Source organism: Pleurodeles waltl, chromosome 8 (assembly GCF_031143425.1).
Source record: "Pleurodeles waltl isolate 20211129_DDA chromosome 8, aPleWal1.hap1.20221129, whole genome shotgun sequence".
Classification (NCBI taxonomy): domain Eukaryota; kingdom Metazoa; phylum Chordata; class Amphibia; order Caudata; family Salamandridae; genus Pleurodeles; species Pleurodeles waltl.
This window is the reverse complement of record NC_090447.1, coordinates 833,519,299-833,542,325: the sequence shown is the minus strand read 5'-3', so window position 1 is coordinate 833,542,325 and position 23,027 is coordinate 833,519,299.

Sequence of the window (23,027 nt, the reverse complement as noted above, 5' to 3'; positions counted from 1 at the left end):
CTCAGTCTCCGGGACACTCCCTATGTGTTCGGTGGGGGCACCTTCTTCAAGTGTTTTCATTTGGCAGGTTTACAGAGTTTCCCATAACGGTCACTCGCTTGGGTACTACATTTGGCAGTAGATAGGGGACTTTGGGCTAGGGAGCACACCGCATAGTGTCGGGCCACCTTGTCTGCACTACTTCCTTGCTTGTGGAGGTGCCAGAGTGGCAACAGAGGCTGGACTTGTTAACCCCAGGGGTGTCTCCGGTCTGTCTGCTACTGCCATCATACCTGTGTACCTTGGGCCGACTCGACTCCTAACCCTGAGGGACTCAGTAGGCATGTGCATGTTATGACCTTGGGTCTCTTGTTCCCTGCCCACCTTATCGGTTATTCTTTTGGCGGTTCCTACTAGAAGGTGGTGTGTGGGACATGCCCATTGCTGAGCTGATTCGCATAGGTTGAATAAGCTTTTCATGTATTCCAGAATGACTTCCCCGAAAGGAGTTAGATTGGCTGGGATCACTCTGTCCACTGTCCATGTGGTATGGGAGTGTCCCGCTGGCTGGCCCTCTAGAAAGAGAGCTGCAGGGGAAGAGTAGGCTACCATCCTGTTCCCAGCAAAGCAGATAGACATTTTTAGCTTGGTCAGTAGGTCCCGTCCTAATATATTTGTCAGAGTTGTGGGAAAATACAGTAACTATTCCCTCACCCTTCTCTCCCCTATCTCCAGCTTGAGGGGTTTCATGGAAGGAACCCTAGCCATCATACCCGGGTCTCCTTGTACGATGGAGGTGTTGTTTGATGAGGGAACTGTTCCTTCTTTTAGGCATGACCTGCTCACCACTGTGTTTAGCAGAAAGATGTAAGGTGTGGCGGTTACCATTAACAGGACCACAAGGTCCTCCCCAGAACAGCCTGTGGTGGACAGTCTGGCGTGTGTGTCTTTAGATGGTTTGGTGGTATCTGGCTTGGGTTCCCTTTTTTCCCCTTTGGTTGGTGGGACCAGTCTGATACTCTCATCCTTGCTGCCGGATCCTGAGGGACTGGAGCCCTTTTTCTCGCTACTGCTAGTGGTGTCACTGTCCAGGACCTCTATGAACCTCAGAGTAACCTGAGAGCGTTCTATCTGACGGGTTGGAGTATACGCTCCCTGTGCTGCTGGGGTTTGAAAGATGGAGCGTGGCAGACGGGGGTGGGAAGCTTCAGGGAAACCTAACATCAAGCTGGGCTGAGGCTGGCATCCCCCTAGCTCTGGATCCAGTGGTTTTCTGCCCGGCAGGGGTCCACTGGGCCCCACAACTGGTGGATTGGTGTAACTTAGTGTTGAACTGCTGGTATGGCAGGCATCAGAGAGAGCACCACCGTACCTACATATGGTGGCGGAGGTGGGGAAACCTTGCTTGTGGGTTCTGGGTGGTTGCAGGTGGGGGCCAACCTGAAGATGGCCTATAGTTCTAACAGTGTCTCTCTTTTAGTCTTCTTTGGCCCTACAAATTTGGTCTGAATGTGTGTCCTTGGGTGCTCTATTGTGCTGATGTTGAAGATTCCCCCATCTGGCCAGGGGAATGCATGTGCCTTAGCATGTGTGTGCCATTCATGCACAGACATCTCCTCTGCTAAGGCGGAGGAGCGTCGTCCCAATCCATTGTGGGGAAAGGAAAAATAAAATGATACTACGATGTTAACATCATTTTATTTTTTTCTGGGAGTAAGGGGTGAGACTAGGCTGGAGGGAGGGGGCCGGAGGCGGGCTTTTGCTACATAAAGTGCACTTATCTGTTTGGCCTGCTGTATTGGGCCGGCCAAACAGACATACACACTTTTCATGTTCTCTACCCTGCTGTACTGCACAGCTGAGTGAAGAACATGCCCAGGCTCCCACTCCCAGTCTGAGTGGCGAAGCAGGCCACTCAGACCAATCACAACACTGCTGTCATGCTGGCGACAGCAGCGTCATGTTTGACTGGGATCCTGTGTGAACCAGGAAGAGGACGAGGATGAGGATGGAGGGGAGACGAACACGTCTCCCCTCAAGGTAAGCTTTGAAAAAATATATATATCCTTCCTCCCACCCCCCCCCCCCATCCTACCCCCCACCCCTTTGAGTGGCAACCACCACTGCATTCATGGCAGTATTTATCTAGCTTTTAGCCTGCATGGGGAATCTAATTGGCATGTGGCTTAGCGGTGACTCCATGATGGGTTGGGAATCTTTTTAGGGGAGTGATACAGTTCTAACTTTCTCAAGTTTTAAATAATCCTAAATTATGCTGGCAATACCTACTAGATATAGGCTCAACGTTACACAGGGATGCATCAAACAGACTTTAGATTCGACAACAGAGAAGCAAGTTCGTCGTTATGCTGGCACATATCATGGCATACATTGACATCGTTTTTAGGCATACTAACAAAATTCAGTTAAGCAGTTTAGGTGAATGTTATATTTTTTATATAAAATGAAGGTATCTAGGTGGGCTGTAGTATGGATTCCTGATCAACAAAATGTACTGCAGTACTAAGTTTTCCCGAACGCAAGTAAAGGCGTGAGTTTTCTCCTAATGTTGCCACTAATCTTTATTTTTGAGATGAGTTTGGAAGTGGGTATGATGTGAATGTAAACTTTTGTGGGTGTTGAACCAACTGTGACTGTGTAAAGGCAAAAAGGGAAAGACAATAAGTTAGTGTAAGTCCACTGATTTAATGATGTACTGCTAGAAGATTGCCTGTTTGGACCTGACCCTTTCCTAATTGTCAATGTTTTAGGTTTCAGTCCTCCAAGTTTTTCCAGTGGAATTGTTTTTTTAAAGTAGCCACTGCAGGATACCAGGTACTAGCAACCATAGATAAATGCCCTATTAATTTAGCACATTCTCGGGCATCATACTGTGATGTCCTGATGATGATCCGTGTATTACTGTAGGTTTGAAACGCCTTCTTCTCTTGCGCATTGACCCTATTGTGCAGATAGTCATGTAAAGGGTTGTTTATTTATGTCATATGTAATTGCCTGATTTATTTTGTATGTTCATGTTCTTATCATTATTTCTTGTCTCCCCTGATCGCCCCCTCTTCTTGATTTAACTGTTAATTAATGATAGTTCATGTTGCTTTCATGGACACTGTCATGTCTAAATTGCAGAATTGATGAATTTGTGATTGCTGGTTATAGGGACCTGTTTTCCTTTAAAATAATATATACTCTTAGTCCATAGATATCCTTAGATTCCCCTTGTTTTTTTGTAGTACTCAAATCAATCCTGTCCTTATACATACAGTGCGATCAGCGGCGGTAATACCGCCAACAGGCCGGTGGTAAAAAAAATGGAATTATGAGTACGACGGAAACCGCCAACACAGACAACCACTTTAACACTCCGACCGCCACGGCGGTAGCAACAAGCACTGTGGCGGTAACTGCCAACAACCAGGTGGAAGACAATGTACCGCCCACACTATTACAACAAGCCAATCCGCCAGCTTTTCCGGGGCGGTACCAATGCCATCAAAAGCATGGCGGAAACAGTACACAGAAGGGAAACGACTCACCTCTGGACACTCAAGGAAGAACCACGACGCCATGGAGCCCGAACTGCAGGTGTTCCCCATGCTGGTCTACCTCCTCCTACACCAGGAAAACCAACACCGGCGGCGACAACCATGGTGAGAACCTCACCTAGCACACAAGGGAGGGGGAGAGGAAAAAGAGAGTGACACACACACACGCAACACCCCCACCCCCAACACCATACACAAAAACAGATGCAACAACATTGCATATCCACCCCGTAACCCTCAGGAATAATGCAAGGACAAAAGGAAGTGAGTAAAGTCAGTGTAATAATAATATACATTTTGAGAAATACATCCTCAAAGCACAAAACAGTATCTACGATATATACAAATGGAGGGACACTGCCCAGTCCAAATTGTCCATGGCCCACAGGGCTGAATCACATAGGCCAAAGCCCCACTTGACTCCTGCCTCAATACGGAGAGAACACTGCTGGGGCATCGGGTCAAAAATACACAGGCACCTCAGGGGGAAGGGGGGGGCACCTCAGCCAGAAGATGGTACAACGCCACTTCTCCTGGAGGGGCCTACATGCCCATCACTCTGTACTGGGGAGTGCAAAGCCACAGTCTCTCTAGTGGGTAGTTTTCCACTGCTTGGTCCTGGAGAGTGCAAAGCCACAGTCTTTCAAGTAGGTGGTTTGCCCACTGCTTGGTCCTGGGGAGTGCAAAGCCACAGTCTCTATAGTGGGTGGTTTGCCCACTGCTTGGTCCTGGGGAGTGCAAAGCCACAGTCTCTCAAGTGGCTGCCTTCTTCCACTGGTTCTGGAGGGGGCTTTGAGCCCAGTGTGCTTCTTCCTGGCATGGAGGGGGTGAGTGGATGCCTTCTTCCACTGGTTCTGGAGGGGGCCTTGTGCCCAGTGTGCTTCATCCTGGCAAGGATAAGGTGAGTGGATGCTTTCTTTCACTGGTTCTAAGGGGAGGTTTTGTGCCCTATGATGCAGATCTTGGAGGGTGCAAGGTCACAGTCTCTCACCTAGGTGTCACACCTACAATTGTTGCAGGGGCCAGGACGCACTGCAGCCCATGGAGGTACGACTACACACTCCCTGCTGGTGGTCACGGCTGCTCAGTGGTGGCAGTGATGGTGCTGGCGGCGGTGCTGCCTGTGGTGGGGGTAGGCTCCAGCCCTTCCCTCACAGCCTTGGACGGCTGCCCACTGGGGCTGCTGCTGCTGGCAGTGGTGGTGTCATTGGTGCTGTTGACGGTGCTGGTGGCAGTGCTGGTGGCGGTGCTGGCGGTGGTGCTGCCTGTGGTGGGGGTAGGCTCCAGCCCTTCCCCCGCAGCCTTGGATGGCTGCCCACTGGGGCTGCTGGTGCTGGCAGTGGTGGTGGCAGTGGTGCTGGTGGCAGTGCTGGTGGTGGTGTTGGCAGCAGTGGTGCTGCCTGTGGTGGGGGAAGGCTCCAACCCTTCCCCCGCAGCCTCGGACGGCTGCCCACTGGGGCTGCTGCTGCTGCTGCTGGCAGTGGTGGTCGCAGTGGTGCTGGTGGAGGTGCTGGCAGCGGTGCTGCCTGTGGTGGGGTAGGCTCCAGCCCTTCCCCCGCAGCCTCGGACAGCTGCCCACTGGGGCTGCTGCTGCTGGCAGTGGTGGTGGCAGTGGTGCTGGTGGCGGTGCTGGTGGCTGGGCTGGCGGCGGTGTGGGGAGGCTCCAGCCCTTCCTCCGCAGCCTCGGACGGCTGAAGTGCCATGGCTGGTGTTGTGTGCCCATCCTGGCTGCAGCGTCTGTGCCTTTCTCATTGTTCTTGGCAGCTGGTGTTCCCTTCCTGTCCTTGGCAGCTGGTGTTCCCTTCCTGTCCTTGGCAGCTGGTGTTCCCTTCCTGTCCTTGGCAGCTGGTGTTCCCTTCCTGTCTTTTGCAGCTGGTGTTCCCTTCCTGCCCTTGCCAGCTGGTGGTGCCTCCTTGCTTCTGCCAGCTGGTGGTGCCTCCTTGCTTCTGCCAGCTGGTGGTGCCTCCTTGCTTCTGCCAGCTGATGGTGCCTCCTTGCCTTTGCCAGCTGATGGTGCCTCCTTGCTTTTGGCAGCTGGTGGTGCCTCCTTGCCTTTGCCAGCTGGTGCTCCCTTTTTGCCTTTGGCAGCTGGTGCTCCCTTTTTGCACTTGGCAGCTGGTGCTGGCACACTGGCTGTGTGGATGGGTGTCTTCTAGGAGCCTCTCAGAACTGTAGTGGCTGCAGAAACGACAGTGGCCGTGGACTGGGTGGCTGAGGTGCTAGCCTGGGTCCTGACCACCCTGGCCGGAAGTGAAGGACGGTGGGGGGCAGGAAATAGGTCAAGGGTGGAGAGGAAAAGCTTTTTAGGGACACTACGGCTGGAAGAGGGTGAAGGTTTGGAGTGGAGGAAGAGGGAGTGGTGGTAGGAGGTGTTTGTCTGCTGTGTTTGGGTGCAGGTGCATAGGCTGAATGCTGTTGAGAGGTGGATATCTGCTGGGTGTCTGAGTGTTTGCGTTTGTGTACTTTGGGAGGAGGGGGCACAGCCACAGTGGGAGAGGACACAGGGGACATGTGTATGGATGTGGGGGTGGTGACTGACAGTGAGGGGCGTGTAGTGATAGGCGTGATGGTGATGGAGGCAGTGGGTGTGGATGTAGTGCATGCAGGTGTGAGTGGAGACGCTACTGGGAGGAAGGTGGACCAGGAGGAGGAGGGGGACACATTGGATGTTAGTGTGTCTGCATCTGGATGGTGCTTGTGTGAGTGCCTGTGGGATGAAGTGTGGTGCTTGTGTTTGCCTAAGCCACTTCTGTGTGTTGATTTGGGTGCATGCTGGTCTGAAGGTGTGCTTGGGATAGGCTGGGGTTGAGGGGAGTGGGACTGGGTAGAGGAAGTTGGAGGGAGCTGACCAGAGTCTGGAATGATCTCTGTTGGGCCGCCACGCCAGAGTGAATGCCCTCCAGGAAAGCATTCGTTTGTTGCAAATGCCCTGCCAGACCCTGGATGGCATTCAGTATGGTTGACTGCCTAACAGTGATGGATCGCAAGAGGTCAATAGCCTCCTCACTGAGGGCAGCAGGGCTGACTGGGGCAGGGCCTGAGGTGCCTGGGGCGAAGGAGATGCCCACCCTCCTGGGTGAGCGGACACGGGAAACACGCTGATGGGCTGCTGGGAGGACGGTGCTGGTACAGGGGTGGCGGCTGTACCTGTAGTTGGGGTGGTCACAGAGGTGTCCATCACCGCCATGGAGCTTCCATCGGAGGAGGTGCCGCTGTCCGCCATGGTGCTCCCCTCGCTCTCCGTCCCACTGGTGCCCTCACAGTCAGTGGATTCGGCCTTATGGGCCATGTGGGATGCAGCTCCCTCTGTCGCCTGTGCCTCTGCTCCTCCGCCAGATTATGCTAATGCACACAAGGACAGGGTGACAAAACAAAAAGTGGCGGGGGCGAGACAGGGGATACACTTGGTCAATACCAGCAACACCACCACCCTTGGCGTACACAACACACAGGGAACAGCCCTATGCACTAGGCCATGCACTACCAGTTACAATGCTAGTCCCCAGGCCATGGAGTACAATGCCTAACGCCAATAGTAGCACAGCTGAAACCCACTGGACCCTGCCCAGTAGGAGACACCCAGTAGCGTATTTGGGGTTGGAGTGCATCAGACCCTGCCCATCATGGAACCTACACTGCCATGTTCGTCCTGGCCCAGGGGCACCCACAGACCCACATCCCCCACCCAGATAACACTTCAAAACATGCAATTTGCAGAATCTGAAACTGTACTCACCCCCTTGTGGCTGTTGTGATGCCTTCAAGCGCCCATCCAACTCCAGATAGGCCACCGCTAGGATGTGGAACATCAGGAGGGGTCAGGGTACGACGGGCACCCCTTCCTCGTTGGGAGGACATCCTCAGCTGGGCCTCCGCCATCTTCCTTGCCCAGCGGCGCAGGTCCTCCCACCGTTTGCGACAGTGGGTGCTCCGCCTGTCAAAGACCTCCAGGGTCCACACTTCCTTGGCAATGGCACGCCAAATACCCTTTTTCTGATGGCCGCTGACCTGCAGAAAAAGAGGCATAGAAAAAGGTATGAGTCATACCGTCCGGCCTGTTACACTCCTGGCCCACCGCATCCCCCCCATCCCCTAATGCACAGACCTTGACTACCAGACATGCAGCACTCTGCCAAGGACCCCTCAGCCACCACCCCCTTACACGAGCCTTACACACACAGCACTCCATGCATTCATGCCCCATGCCCCATGCATCGTGCTCACAGTGTACTCACCTGTTGGTCTGGAGGACCATAACGTAAACAGTACTGGGGTAGGACCCCATCCACCAGTCTCTCCAACTCCTCTGAAGTGAAGGCAAGGGCCCTTTCCCCATACACTCAAGCCATGGTCGCTTCCAGACACGGGTCACAGCAACACTTGCAGTGTAGGTCCTCTCCTGTTGAAGATCATGTAGCAAGTGAGTGAACAGATAGAAAATGGCGGTCACGTTCGCTGAGGTGCGTACCGTCACCGCCGGCGTACATCACCATTGGCTACTGGAACCCATAGGGCCCAATGATAACCAATGAGGTGTTGCATGGCGGTCATCGACCGCCTCCCGCAACGGCGCACAACGCCAGCGGAATTACCTCATTTCCACTTGTCCCTCCACACAGGTCAGGCAGCCGCCATTTCAGGGGGGAACAGGCCATGGCACCTAACTGCGTCACAGCACACATAGGCACATTAACAGAATTACACGTTCACATACTGTTTCTGTCACAACATGCAAGGCATTTTACTCTGAGGATATGTATAAATATGACCATCTGCTCACCGTTTTTCATCCTAGAGTTCAACCGCTGCAGATGAATAGGAGCTGGAGACATTCGTCCGTGTACAGACCCCTGGTGGACCTGGCAACAATGGAGGACAGGAACATTATACTCACCTACAGACTTGATAGGGCCACAATCCAGGAGCTGTGTGCCCAATTGGAGCCAGAACTGATCTCAGATATCCGTCACCCCACTGGGATAGCTCCTCTTGTGCAAGTCCTCTCAGTGCTCCCTTTCTTGGCAAGTGGCTCCTTCCAAGCGACAGTGGCCATGGCAGCAGGGATGTCACAGCCTATGTTCTCAAACATGCTAACCAGAGTGTTGTCTGCCCTGATGAAACACATGCGCAGCTACATAGTTTTCTCCCAGGTGGAGGATGTGGCCACAGTAAAGGCTGACTTCTAGGCACTGGGACATATCCCCAACATCATTGGTGCTATTGATGGTACACATATTGCCTTTGTCCCCCCCACCCCAGAGAAATGGACAGTTGTTCAGAAATCGAAAGAGCTTTCACTCTATGAATGTGCAGGTAGTGTGCCTGGCGGACCAGTACATCTCCCATGTCAATGCTAAGTATCCTGGGTCTGTGCATGATGCCTATATCCTGAGGAATAGCAGCATGGCTCAACTCCAGAGGCACCGGTTATGCCTAATTGGTGGCCATGGTCCCCACCCAATGGATATTGGTATATGGGTGTGGGATTGGCCCTAAGGGTGAGTGTCTGGCTAAATGGTATCCCTCGGTATTTGCAGGTGACTCTGGTTACCCCAACCTCTTATGGCTACTGACCCCAGTAAGGAATGTCAGGTCAAGGGCAGGGAATGTTACAATGAGGCACATGGGTGAACAAGGAGGATCACTGAGCAAACCTTTGGCCACCTGAAGGCCAGGTTCAGGTACCTCCATCTGACAGGTCGATCCCTGTGCTACTCACCCAAGAAGGTCTGCCAGATCATCGTTGCATGTTGCACAACCTGGCCTTTCTGCAAGAGGATGAGGCTGGAGATGGTCATGTGGCAGCGGTGGAGCCTGTGGAGGAAGAGGATGTAGACAACAGAACAACTCTAATACAACAGTACTTCCAGTGACACCCAGGTAAGACACTGTAATCTCACCTTCCATAGCTGTTTTGTGAAGTGAATTTGTTCTGCCTGGCTGCTGTTCCCCCTACACAACCCACTTATTGTACCCTTTAACATGTCTATTTGCAGATAGTTGTGCCCTCCAGTGGCTCTTGGTGTACTGACTGCAGCACATTACAGGTCATAACTATGTTTACATCACTGTACTGTCTATTTGCAATGTCTACAGATTGTTAAGCAACTACATCCTTAAATCATTTGACATACTTCATACGTGTTTATTCCAAGGGTGTTTATTTCAGTGCTGAGAAGTAAATGGGGGGTGCAATAGGCTTGGGTGATGGTAGAGGAGAGTTCATGATAGGGTACAGTCTATTGGTATCACAGGTGCATTGTCCAAGGGGGCATAGGAATTGGAGCAATGGCAGTTCAAGGTGGACAGGGTGACAGTGTGGGACAGAAGGGTGACAATCAGGAGAGTCTTATTTCCTGGCGGGGGGTACTTGACAATGTTCTGCCTGGATCGCAGGGACCGTTTGCATGGTGGTTCTCCTTCTGCAAGGGGTGGGGTGCTGGTGGCCTGTTGTTCCTGTGGCAGGCCTCCTGTCCACTAGCGTTGGCAGAGGTGGAGGGCTGTTCATTCGTGTGGCTAGTGTCATGGGCCCGCTGGTGTGCCATTGCCTCCCTCATGGTGTTGGCCATGTCTGCCAGCACCCCTGCAGTGGTAACCAGGGTGGTGTGGATGTCCTTCAGGTCCTCCCTGATCCCCAGGTACTGTCCATCCTGCAGCCGCTGGGTCTCCTGCAACTTGGCCAGTATCTGGCCCATCGTCTCATGGGAATGGTGGTATGCTCACAGGATCTTTGCAAGTGCCTCGTGGAGGGTCGGTTCCCTTGGCCTGTCCTCCCCCTGTCGCACAGCAGTCCTCCCAGCTTCCCTGTTGTCCTGTGCCTCTGTCCCCTGAACCGTGTGCCCACTGACCCCAGGTTCCTGATCGTCCTGTGTTTGTGGGGTTGCCTGGGGTCCCTGTAGTGGTGGCCACACTACTGATTGACGTGTCCCAGGGGGAGGGGTATGGGCCCGCTGGGTGAGTGCTGTGCTGGTGTTTCCTGATGGGGGAGGCTCTGTGGTGGTATGGGACTGTGGCTGGGTAACCGACTGTCCAGAGATCCCTGATGGGCCAGGTTGGTCATCCATATCCAGGCGTGCAGAGCTGCTGTCATCACTGTGGGCCTCTTCTGGGGGTGGACTGGATGTTGCTGGCACCTCCTCTCCGGTGACGTGTGGGGGTCCTGTGGGTATGTAAATGCAGTGTTATTGCTTCTGCATGTGACATGGTGCATGGGTGTGTTTCCCTCTATGGTTGTTATCACCAAGGCAGCTTTTGGTTGTGATTTGGTTGACTAAGTGATTGTCACTACTGTGCATGCTCTGGTGATGGGTGTCCATGCAGGTATGTGATGGGTGTCCATGGATTGGTGTTGCATGCAGGGCTTGATTGTGGGAGGGGTGGTTTGTGATGGTGGGTGGGTGTGTGGGAGGTGGTGGAGTGAGGGTGAGGGTGAGGGTAATGGTGGGGGTATGTGATGGCATGCAGGTAGGGGGTGAAAGTAGTAAAGATTTTACTAGTCCAGTCCTCCTGCTACTCCTGCCAGACCCTCAGGATGCATGATTGCCAAGACTTGCTCCTCCCATGTTGTTAGTTGTGGGGGAGGTTGTGGGGGCCCACTGCCAGTCCTCTGTAGAGCTATCTGGTGTCTTACAACCACGGAACGCACCTTCCACCGTAGGTCGTTCCACCTCTTCCTGATGTCATCTGTGGTTCTTGGGTTCTGCCACACGGCAATGACCCTGTCCACGACTCTCCGCCTTAACTCCATCTTCCTCGCAATCGATGTCTGCTGCACCTGTGATCCGAATAATGTGGCTCTACCCGGATGATTTCCTCCACCATGACCCCAAGCTCCTCCTCAGAGAATCTGGGGTGTCTTTGTGGTGCCATGGGTGTAGTGTGTGTGTGGGGTGATGTGTTAGGGTGTGTGATGTGAGGTGCGTGGATGGTGTATGGGTGATGGTGTTCTCTGGCTCTAGTTCTGTGGGTGCTCCTGAAGTGTCTCTCTCTCTGTTGTAAATTGTTAGTTGTGCTAAAGGGTTGTGGGTAATGTGGGTGTGTGTTTATAGTGGTATGGGTGTGGTGTGTGCATGTGTGTCAGGTGTCCGTAGTTTGAATTGTGCAATGTGGTGTAGTTTTGTTAGTGTGTGTGTATTTTGAGTGCGGCGGTATGTACAGCCAATGGTTTACCGCGGTAGAATGTCCGCCGCAGTGATTCGTGGGTCATAATGCTGTGGGCATATTTCTGTTGGCATAACAGTGTGGGTTTTGGTACTGTCATTTTATCACTGACCTTTGGCGTGGCGGACTTGTGTGTGTGTGTGTGTCAGTATAGTGGCGGATTTCTATGTGTGGGTCATAATATGCGTAGCAGTATACCGCCGCAGTCGCGGTATGTTGGCGTCAGTCAGCATGGCGCTAAGCAGGACTTCACGCCAATGTCATAACGAGGGCCTTAGTGTTTTGTACACACCATCCAATTAGTAGGGAGAATGTAGCACACTTCCTGTGCACCGAGGACTCACACACCAATCTTGTGCCCCCTTGTCCTGGCTCCTGTTGAGACACAAACAATATAGCCTCATGTTATGCCAGGACCCAGTGGGTTGGGGCACACTTCCTCAAGGGCACAGGCTAGTGGGGTGAGGGCTCGTGTGAGGCAATCTGTGTGGACAGCCAAGGGAGGTCACTGGTGTTTTTGTTAGACAGACCACCATTGACCAAGTCTTGGGATCACTCCAACAGTCCCAAGACATGATGGGCCAGGTTATAACTGAGCTCTGGGAAATCAAAGAGGTGCAGAGGGACCACATAATGGAACTACAGAGACACAAGGAAAAATGAGCTCCCTGGCTGAGTTGGTATTTTACATTTACCACCATATATGCAGGGCTTTTCCTTTACCATCTATCATTGTCTGTGATCTCTCCACATCTGGGCAAAGTACACCACTGCCAGCCACAGACATGGAGGCTCTGCCACATGAGGAGCAAACTGCTACCACCCCGGTTCCTGTACCCCTGCCCCACTCCTCCCCAGAGGGGACGGTCATCCGGAGCAGCAAGAGAGGATGGCAAGACCAACACGACTACCACCTCCAAGAGACGCAGAAGCTAATTTCTTCCTGGTGTGTATACCATTCACTCTGTGGACTATTTCATGGACACATTTACCTGTTCTGAGGACAGTTGTATGTTGGACATTTGACTTCAAACTGTTGTTGGCTCTACTACCATGTTCCCAACCACTATGATAGACTCTTTTTTGTTTATTTAATTTTTTTATAATACACCTTACTCTTGTGTTTGTGTTATGATAAAAAATTGATGGACACAGAGTACAAGACTCTTGTTGGACTATTTGTGGCATTTCCTTTGTCATGTCCATCCTCCACCATCACGTTGTCAAATAAATTGAACATTCAGCTGTGAAACAAATGTTGCAATTACAAAGAGGTAAAGTGTTAACCAATTTATTCAAGGAAAACAAACTCAACTCAGAATGTATTTCGAACATACAAATGTTGGCAAAAAGTCCTTGTAGAAATGGAATCCGGGTTACAAAAACCAGGCCTAACCCCAATAGTCTGTGTTATTCAGGGTGTCATGCTCCACAACCTTGAAATCAAGGAGGAAAGGTAATATGCAATGGGAACAAATTAAATAGACAAACTATCACTGATGCATGACCTCAGTTGGAGCCATAAATCCTGCCTTCATAATAGGAATCCTAGATCAATAACACCAAAAGTCTACATCATGGCAGAAGCAACACTTGAGGCCACATGACCAGTACAGGACACTGTGGCAGTATCTGCTGCAATGACACATTCACCATTCAGTGGTGTGCTTACAAAAAGTTCAACCACCTATGTTGAAACACATTAACAGCTACCTCCACTGTCCACAAATTGAAGATTTGGCCAGTATGAAGGAAGAACAGTATGCTAGGGACACACACACACACACACACACACACACACACACACACACCCCACACCCCACACCCCACACCCCACACCCCACACACCACACACCACACACCACCCACACACCACACCCACACACCACACCCCACACACACACCCCCCCCACACACACACACACACCCCCACACACACACACACCCCCACCCCCACACACACCCCCACACACACACACCCCCACACACACCCCCCCCCACACACACACCACCCACACACACCCCCACACGCACACACACCCCCCCCACACACACACACCCCACACACACCACCCACACATACACACACCCCCCCACATACACACACCCCCCCACATACACACACACCCCACATACACACACACCCCCCACACACACACCACGTAGTTTGAACAGCTCAAGTGGCACATATTTCCTTGATGGCAGCATATCACAGAAAAGAGGTCTGATACAATCTTCTGAACTTCCATATTATCAGAGTGCAAGTTGTCGCTGGAAAAGATTTGTCCATCCCAAGTGAATGTCTGTCCCAGAATCAACACGTTTACTTTGTACTTCCAAACAGCAACATATCACAGCAAATGTCATAAGTTTGAAATGTCCAAATGAAGATGACATGATGAAGGACCCTGAAACAGAATAACAAGGGAAAATTAATTTTACCACATATTAAATTGAACTCAATTAACAAGTCATGAGGACACACATGCTTATCACAAGTGCATTTCATCTATGTCAGTAACCATATTACTCAGTGTAGGGCAACTGATCCACTAATATCTTTGTCGTGAACTTTACTGTACTGACCATTGCTAACAAATTACCATAGCAGACAGATATGTTCCCTAGGTCACAAGTTGTACTGACATTGGAGGTTAAAATTTGTAAAGGTAAGCTTACACTCAGGTGAAGAAGTGGTCAATCACACAATCACGTCTTGATGTAAGCCAGCTCCTTTTTCTTTACCATTGTCATCTTCATTCAGCATTTCAACATCCTCACCCTGGGGCTCATCATGGTCTCCCTCCTCTGCAATTATAGGGATGTCTCTCCTCAGGGTGATGTTATTAGAATGCAGCGGGCAACTGTGATTTGGCACTCCTTATCGGGTGAGTAGAGGAAGGCTCCACATGTTTTGTCCAGGAACCTAAACCTAGCCTTCAGGAGCCCAGAAGCCCACTCCTCTGGCCTCCATATTCTTCCGTGGACATCATTGCAGTGGAATTCCCATAGCGTTGTTGGATTCCTCAGCTGTGTCAATACCCAGTAAGTATACGCTGAGTCTCCCACATGGAAGCAACACATCAACAGATTACTCACATATCAAGCCATTGTTCCTTCCTAAACTAGGATGCACACAATGGATCAACAAGTCATATTGCACTTACCAACAAGCCAGGCCCTCTCTGTTCCAAGTCGTGACATCTGAATTGAAATATTGCTGTTCTGTGGTATGAGTGAAGGCTATTTGGGTCCTTTTTGGTAATGTGGGTAGTGTTGCGATTGGAGTTGACAGAATGATGTAGCAGGAATTATTATTTTTTACCAATGTCTGACATGTCTGTGGATAGCAATGTTAAGTCACCTGGAAGAGAAGCTGTAATGTGTGTCCATGTAACACACACATCCTATTTAATCGCACAAACTACAGGCCAGTGACTACCAGTGGCCAGTAGACAGTGTACCAGTAGTATGACTGACAACGTACAACCAATGTTGAAATTATAGTGATGTTGAGGGAACATTGTAGAGGGTCTGGAGTTGTCTGATGCTGTACTGTCATGTGGGATTGCAGCACATAATATGTATTAGGTTGCTCTGTATGGTTTAGACCCATCATGGAGCCACACAAAGGTAAAGTTAGTTTAAGTGCATCAAGTTCAGATGACATTGGCTCACCATCATCCATCCCAGTCTGTTCCATTCAAAACCCGCTTGTTCAAACAACCCACAAATCCCTGCTCTCACTGACACATAGCAGCCCTTTTATCTTGCCCTCAGTCACTGTATATGACGCGAACCAGCGGTTCTGACTCTTGCGAGTTTAGGCAGGAAGCAATTGTAGCTGTGAGTATGATTAGGTGCAAGGATTGTACAGGTGGTTTGGCCTTTAGTAGCTCACAACTGTGAGTAATCAGGGGTGGCTTTCACAACAGAATAAGTTGCATAGCTCTGGCCAAGATGATGTTGTAGGCCTGATTAGGTAACATGAGAAGCTAGCAAGTATGGATGGTGCACAAGAGATCACTGCAAATCTGTATTTCTGCTCTCCCTGTAACGATTTGCTGGTAAAAAACATCTAGTAACTGTTTGGTGAATGTACGTGTGAATTTCCAAAATGTCATGTCACAACAGTACTGCCTAACAGTAACACTGAATTTTCTTTTCTTGTTCTTTTATGTCACCTATACAGGTCAGTGCCCATCAGAAGTGGGAAATCTGAAAGGCCATTGCAAAGAAGGTGCAGACCCTGGGGGTCCACAAGCGGCGTAGCATGCACTGTCATAAGAGGTCGGAGGACCTGCGTCAGGTAACAAGAAAGTCAGCCGAGTGCCAAGTCAGGCAGTCCTCCAGCGATCCAGGCGGGTGCGTGGCACCCTCACCCCCCCTAATGGCCCGCATCCTTGCAGTGGCTTACCTGGAGCTTGATGGACAGTTGAGGGCCCAACAGCAGCAACAAGTGGGTAAGCCACTGTCTGTAGATATTGTTGTGGTTAACCTATTTACCTTCCAGGTCTGTTATATTAACTTTGAGGTTGCCACATATCCAAAGTCCATGAGGATTTCTGGAGCTATAAGTTGATCTGACACTGCCTGATGCCATGTGTATGTATTGGTTTGTGCTGAAGGATGCCACTAGATTCCCCCTCACTAGGCAAGTACTGTTGTGGGCAGACACATGGCTGCATGTGAACAAAGGGATTGGCAGCATTTTCACAAAGACATGAGAAACTGTTTCACAAAAAAAGCCCTGTGTCATGCTTGGGTCAGGTGTGAAGGTACATTACAAATATGTGTAGTGAATGTAGGCTTTATTACTGGTAATTGTGGCAAACTGCATAATTATGATGCAGCTGATATGTCAGACTTGACATTGGTAAGTTGGTGCTATGGCGATATGAGGATGTGCATCTGCACTAAAAGTATTGGTATTCTGTGTACGGTGGCATCATTCCTTCTCTGATGCATGTTTGAAAGCAGTTTGTTCAGCAAACTTCTAGTAAGTTAATGTGGATGGTTTCAGGTGGACGCGAGTCCTTAGTCCTTGACAAATGTGCATATAAGCCAGTCTGTGATTGCCAACGTGAATTTCTATGCCAAACTGTATTGTCTGCAACAGACAGGAGTGTGTCCATATTGGTGAGAGAGTTGTGCATCCCAAAGACAAAATGTTGGTGTCCTTAGTCCTGCCCAGAGGAGAAACTGATGATGGAGAGCAATGTAATGCTAAAAGGGACATTTACATATGGAAGGTAACATCACATTGATGTTGTGGTGTCCCATCTTGAGCCGTCAATTTCCATCCAAAAATCTTACCCATTGGGAGAAGTGAATCAATTTTAGCTCTCTACTGCAGTGATTCATAGATGTAGCCAGGTCTATGTATTTATACATGCTGTTGAAACCCGTTGTTATGGATTGAACTACAAGTGTATTAGTGGCAAAGGCATACATGATATGGAAGCTGAGATGGGAGTTTACTGAACTTGTTGCAAATGTTGTGTCATGTACATTGATGTCCATTTGTAGTCTCACAGATGCCCTATAACTGTTGTATCTGTGTTTTTAGCATCAACTGGGCAAGGTGAAGGTGACAGCGGCCACATCGGCGGGGATGTTAGCCACTGGGGATTGGGTGTGAACACCACAGGCACTTGAGGAACCCACTGACATGGGGGGTAAGGGGACTGGCACGGAGGCCACCAGTGACTCTACATCTTCCTCAGAGGCCTCCAATGAAGATCAGTCCCTAGTGGGGGTGGACCCTAGAGAGACTGACACTTGCGTCTTCATCCACCCCCATTCCAGTTTCCACTCTCCCTCTTGCTCCCCCCAGTTGGTCTTAGCCACCCCCAAAAAGAGTCAACATCACTTGCTGCAGGCACTTCTCCCCCTGCCCTGGTGACCCAGGCTGCGCTCACTGAGGAGGCTATTGATCTTTTAATAGCGATCACTGTAGGCTAGACTGCACTACTAAATGCCATCCAGGGACTGACTGACCACAACACCCACATGCTGGCTTACCTGGATGGCATTCAAGGTGCCCTGTCTGGCCTACAGCGGTCATTCCAGAGTGTGGCCTCCTCATTGGCCACAGACTCCCAACCGCCCCAAACTCGTGCCCAGACTCCCCCCCCCCCCCTTCCCCATCCCAAATATTTTAAAGCAACCCTGTCCAAAGCACTCACAAACATATATACGCACCCACAAGCACTATATCCCAAAACCAACACAGCAAAAAACAAAAGCACAGATACACATGCAGACACCACACACACCATCACACATCACAAGCACACCCCAGTCAGTGCACCCACACTGACACCACACACCCTCACCACCACCACCACACCCACAGACACAATACCACTACAGTAACACCTACACAAACACCCACACTCACTCACCTAGCAGACAATCAGTAAAAGACAAATCTAAAATTACAGTACATACACCAGACCCTCAAGCATCCACACTTTCAACATACACATGCACAACGGACACAGACACTCCTTCTACCTCCCAAACCCAACTCCCTTCCGAACACCAACCCATTTTCCTAAGGAGAGCCTACTTTTTCCCTTGCCCTGACCCCTTCCACATCCAACCCCACCACACCCCATCCCTACAAAATGTAAATCCACCCCTCCCAAATCGCAGACCACCCCTATCAAACCAACCCCTCCCAAGCCCTAACCCACCACTTCCAAACCCTCCCTTTGAAACACAAACCTCCCCTCCCAAACCCAAGGACCCCCACTATGATTGAGGTGCCTGCTCTCTGCCCCATAGATGCCCCTTCCAGAGGAGGTTTAATCTGACAGTGAATTTAGAGCCAAGTGATGGACCTGACCACCATTATGGCTGACACGGGCTAATGCCTTTGTATATATATTTTTCCATTTATCTAGATGAACTTTTCTTATTTCTCATTGAGAGACATTTCATCTTTATATAAAGACATTTTATTTTGAGAATACCTTTGCCCTGGCCTTATTTTTTGATTGTTACTAATTGTTTACTGATGATATTCTTTCTGCTAATGTATGTGCTATGCATTTACTCTCCTTTGTGACAGGGACAAACACAGGTTATATATTTTAGTTGTTTTTTAAATGCATACATTAGTGTTGTACATTAGTGATGGGCATATTAATTTTGGTGCAAGCATTCATGTTGTTACTGGACACTTAGACCAAAATTATGTGTGTTTCTGTTTTTGTGAGTAGAGAATGAATGTGTGTGTATTTTGCCATGATATGTCAATAATATGTACATACGCATTACACAGATAACCTGGTACTTTACAGTTGAATGGGATCTTATGTTTATTATATATTGTACATACCAAGGGGACATGTGACCTTCATACATCTCTGCCATGGCTGCAGTTCATCAGTAAAAATTGTATTACATTCTGTGTACACCCACCTGTAGCATGTTGTCGCGTAATTGCTATATTATCATGGGATTGTTTGGTTCAAATTAGGGATACTGTTTAAGTTGGTACTTCTGATATTTTGGGGATATGATTGCATACACCTTTACGGACACATTTCTATTTGTGATTGTTGAGACTTTTTGTGTAAGTGTCCATTGCCATGAAGGCAGGCTGTACCAGTCTGGTGGGTGCTACATATATCTAGAGGTCTGTCCTGAGATATTTTCTGACTACAACATTACACACTTCAGCACGGCACAACATTATGGTGGTGTTTACACTAATTAATGAGCCATGCACAAGTCCAGTATTATTGTGAAGCTACAACTCCAAGGGTAACAGGAATGCCTGTAACATATCTTCTGCTCAAGCGATGACAGGGTTGATTTCCATCTTGGACCTGGCCCAGGAGCAACAGGAGGACTGGTAGCAGAGGGTTCATGGTGCCAGGATACGCGGAAAGCATTAAAAAGGTGAGTTTTATGTTTATATGACTCCCAAACCGCCAACTCAAGTGTGGAGATTTAGCTGCCACAGTTGAATGTCAGGACTGCACATCATGATTGGCTCAGCGGTAAAAGGGGGGGCTGTTGTCCTGCCGGTAGCCATTTTTGCCTATGGCGTCATCGACACGGGTGAAGATTCTAGGCGGTGACGGCGGACATCTAAATACTGCACACAAAGATGCCCCATGTAACGTTTTCGATTTAAAACAACATACCACAAAAAGAACCTTGGTAACAGGTATAGAAACCAAACACCATACCTGAAAAAAGAATGGTATTGTACAAGACAAAGAAAAATATAAGTGAGACAGAAACCACACCGCAAACACAAATGAGAGTGTGACACAAACCTTCAAACCAAGGACCCAGACAAATACAACATAGTCCATAACCAAATGTAAAGTAAGGAATCATAACCAAACTTAATAGTAAAGTAACCCGCAAAAACACTCAAAGAATTCAAATAAATATCTTAAACAACATATCACAATACTACAATCAAATCATTGCCCCTTCAGACTAATCCAGCAAAGAAGAATAGAAACCATCTTCAATTAACTGAAAAGTCAAAGAACCACAAAAAGATAAATAATATATTCATCCACCATAAATTTCAAAACTGCAGGAAGTTGGTCTGATGAGTGGTGAGCACTGATGGTGTTATCACCTTATACTAGGTCCAGGATTCCCCCTATTAGTGAAGTGTAGGCAGTTTCTAGGAAGCCAGGGTGCTCTAGAAGTAGCTGTGGATGTGCAGCTAATACTGATCAAGGACACATTCAAGCTTATGTATAGTCACACAGCAACTTATCACACATGAAAGAATCACACAGTTTTACAAAAATAAAGGTACTTTATTATAGTAACACAACACTCGCATACTTATAGGAGTTCCCCCCCAATAGGAGTTAAGTACACTATATATGGAAAATGTCACTTACCCGTAGCATGAGACGCTGCAGATTCACATGCTGTGCATTATCCTGCCATCTAGTGTTGGGCTCGGAGTGTTACAAGTTGTTTTTCTTCTAAGAAGTCTTTTCGAGTCACGAGATCGAGGGACTCCTCCCTTTCGGCTCCATTGCACATGGGCGTCGACTCCATCTTAGATTGTTTTCCCCGCAGAGGGTGAGGTAGGAGTTGTGTATATAGTAAAAAATAAATAAAAAAAATGCCCATGCAATGGAGTGAGTATGTATGTACATAATGTGTATAAGAATAGTATATATTTACAAATTTAGAAATGTACAAGTTTCATCAACTTATAACGGCTACAGGCTGCCGGGGAGGCGGGAGGCCGCATGTGAATCTGCAGCGTCTCATTCCACGAACAGATGTACACTGGGTAAGTGACATTTTCCGTTCGATGGCATGTGTAGCTGCAGATACACATGCTGTGCATAGACTAGTAAGCAGTTATCTCCCCAAAAGCGTCCAAAATAATGTTCGTAATACAGCCTGTCCTACTGTGGCTTGTTGTGTTGTTAACATATCTACACAGTAATGTTTTGTGAATGTGTGAGGCGTAGACCATGTGGCTGCCTTACAGATTTCTGTCATAGGTATATTTCCTAGAAAGGCCATTGTGGCGCCTTTCTTCCTAGTGGAGTGCGCCTTTGGCGTAATAGGTAGATCTCTTTTTGCTTTAATACAGCAGTTCTGAATACATTTCACTATCCATCTGGCAATGCCTTGTTTGGATATTGGATTTCCTGCATGAGGTTTTTGGAAGGCTACAAACAATTGTTTTGTCTTGCAAAATTGTTTTGTTCTATCAATGTAACACATTAGTGCTCTTTTGATGTCTAACGTGTGTAAGGCTCTTTCGGCTACTGAGTCTGGTTGTGGAAAAAAGACTGGGAGTTCCACTGTTTGGTTTAGGTGGAACGGTGATATAACTTTTGGTAAGAATTTTGGATTTGTACGGAGAACTACTTTATGTTCATGTATTTGTATAAAGGGTTCTTGTATAGTAAATGCTTGTATTTCACTTACCCTTCTAAGAGATGTGATAGCTATTAGGAAAGCTATTTTCCACGTTAAGTATTGTATCTCACAAGAGTGCATGGGTTCAAATGGTGGACCCATGAGTCGTGTTAATACAATATTGAGGTTCCACGAGGGAACTGGTGGTGTTCTCGGGGGTATGATTCTTTTTAAACCCTCCATAAATGCTTTGATGACTGGGATTCTAAATAGTGATGTTGAATGTGTAATTTGCAGGTAGGCAGATATTGCTGTGAGATGTATTTTAATAGAAGAAAATGCTAGTTTAGATTTTTGTAAGTGTAATAAGTAACTTACAATGTCCTTGGCCAGAGCATGTAGTGGTTGAATTTGATTATTATGGCAGTAATAAACAAATCTTTTCCATTTGTTTGCGTAACAATGTCTTGTAGTAGGTTTTCTAGCTTGTTTAATAACCTCCATACATTCTTCTGTAAGGTTTAAATGTCCAAATTCTAAGACTTCAGGAGCCAGATTGCTAGATTGAGCGATGCTGGATTCGGGTGTCTGATCTGTTGTTTGTGTTGAGTTAACAGGTCTGGTCTGTTTGGTAGTTTGATATGAGGTACTACCGACAGGTCTAGTAGTGTTGTATACCATGGCTGATGTGCCCAGGTTGGTGCTATTAGTATTAGTTTGAGTTTGTTTTGACTCCATTTGTTTATTAGATAAGGAAGGAGTGGGAGGGGAGGGGAAAGCGTAAGCAAATATCCCTGACCAACTCATCCATAACGCATTGCCCTTGGACTGAGGGTGCGGATACCTGGATGCAAAGTTTTGGCATATTGCGTTCTCTTTTGTTGCAAATAGGTCTATTTGTGGTGTTCCCCAGCGTTAAAAGTAAGTTAGTAGTACCTGGGGATGAATTTCCCATTCGTGTGTTTGTTGGTGATCTCGACTGAGATTGTCGGCTAACTGGTTTTGAATCCCTGGGATGTACTGTGCTATTAGGCGAATGTGATTGTGAATCGCCCAATGCCAAATCTTTTGTGCTAAGAGACACAGTTGTGATGAGTGTGTCCCTCCTTGTTTGTTTAGGTAATACATTGTTGTCATGTTGTCTTTTTTGACAAGAATGTGTTTGTGGGCTATCAGCGGTTGAAATGCTTTCAATGCTAGAAACACTGCTAACAGTTCTAAATGATTGATATGCAGTTGCTTTTGTTGAACATCCCATTGTCCCTGTATACTGTGCTGTTTCAGGTGTGCTCCCCACCCTATCATGGAAGCATCTGTTGTGATTACGTATTGAGGCACTGGGTCTTGGAATGGCCGCCCTTGATTTAAATTTATAGGATTCCACCATTGTAGCGAGAGGTGTGTTTGGCGGTCTATCAACACTAGATCCTGAAGTTGACCCTGTGCTTGTGT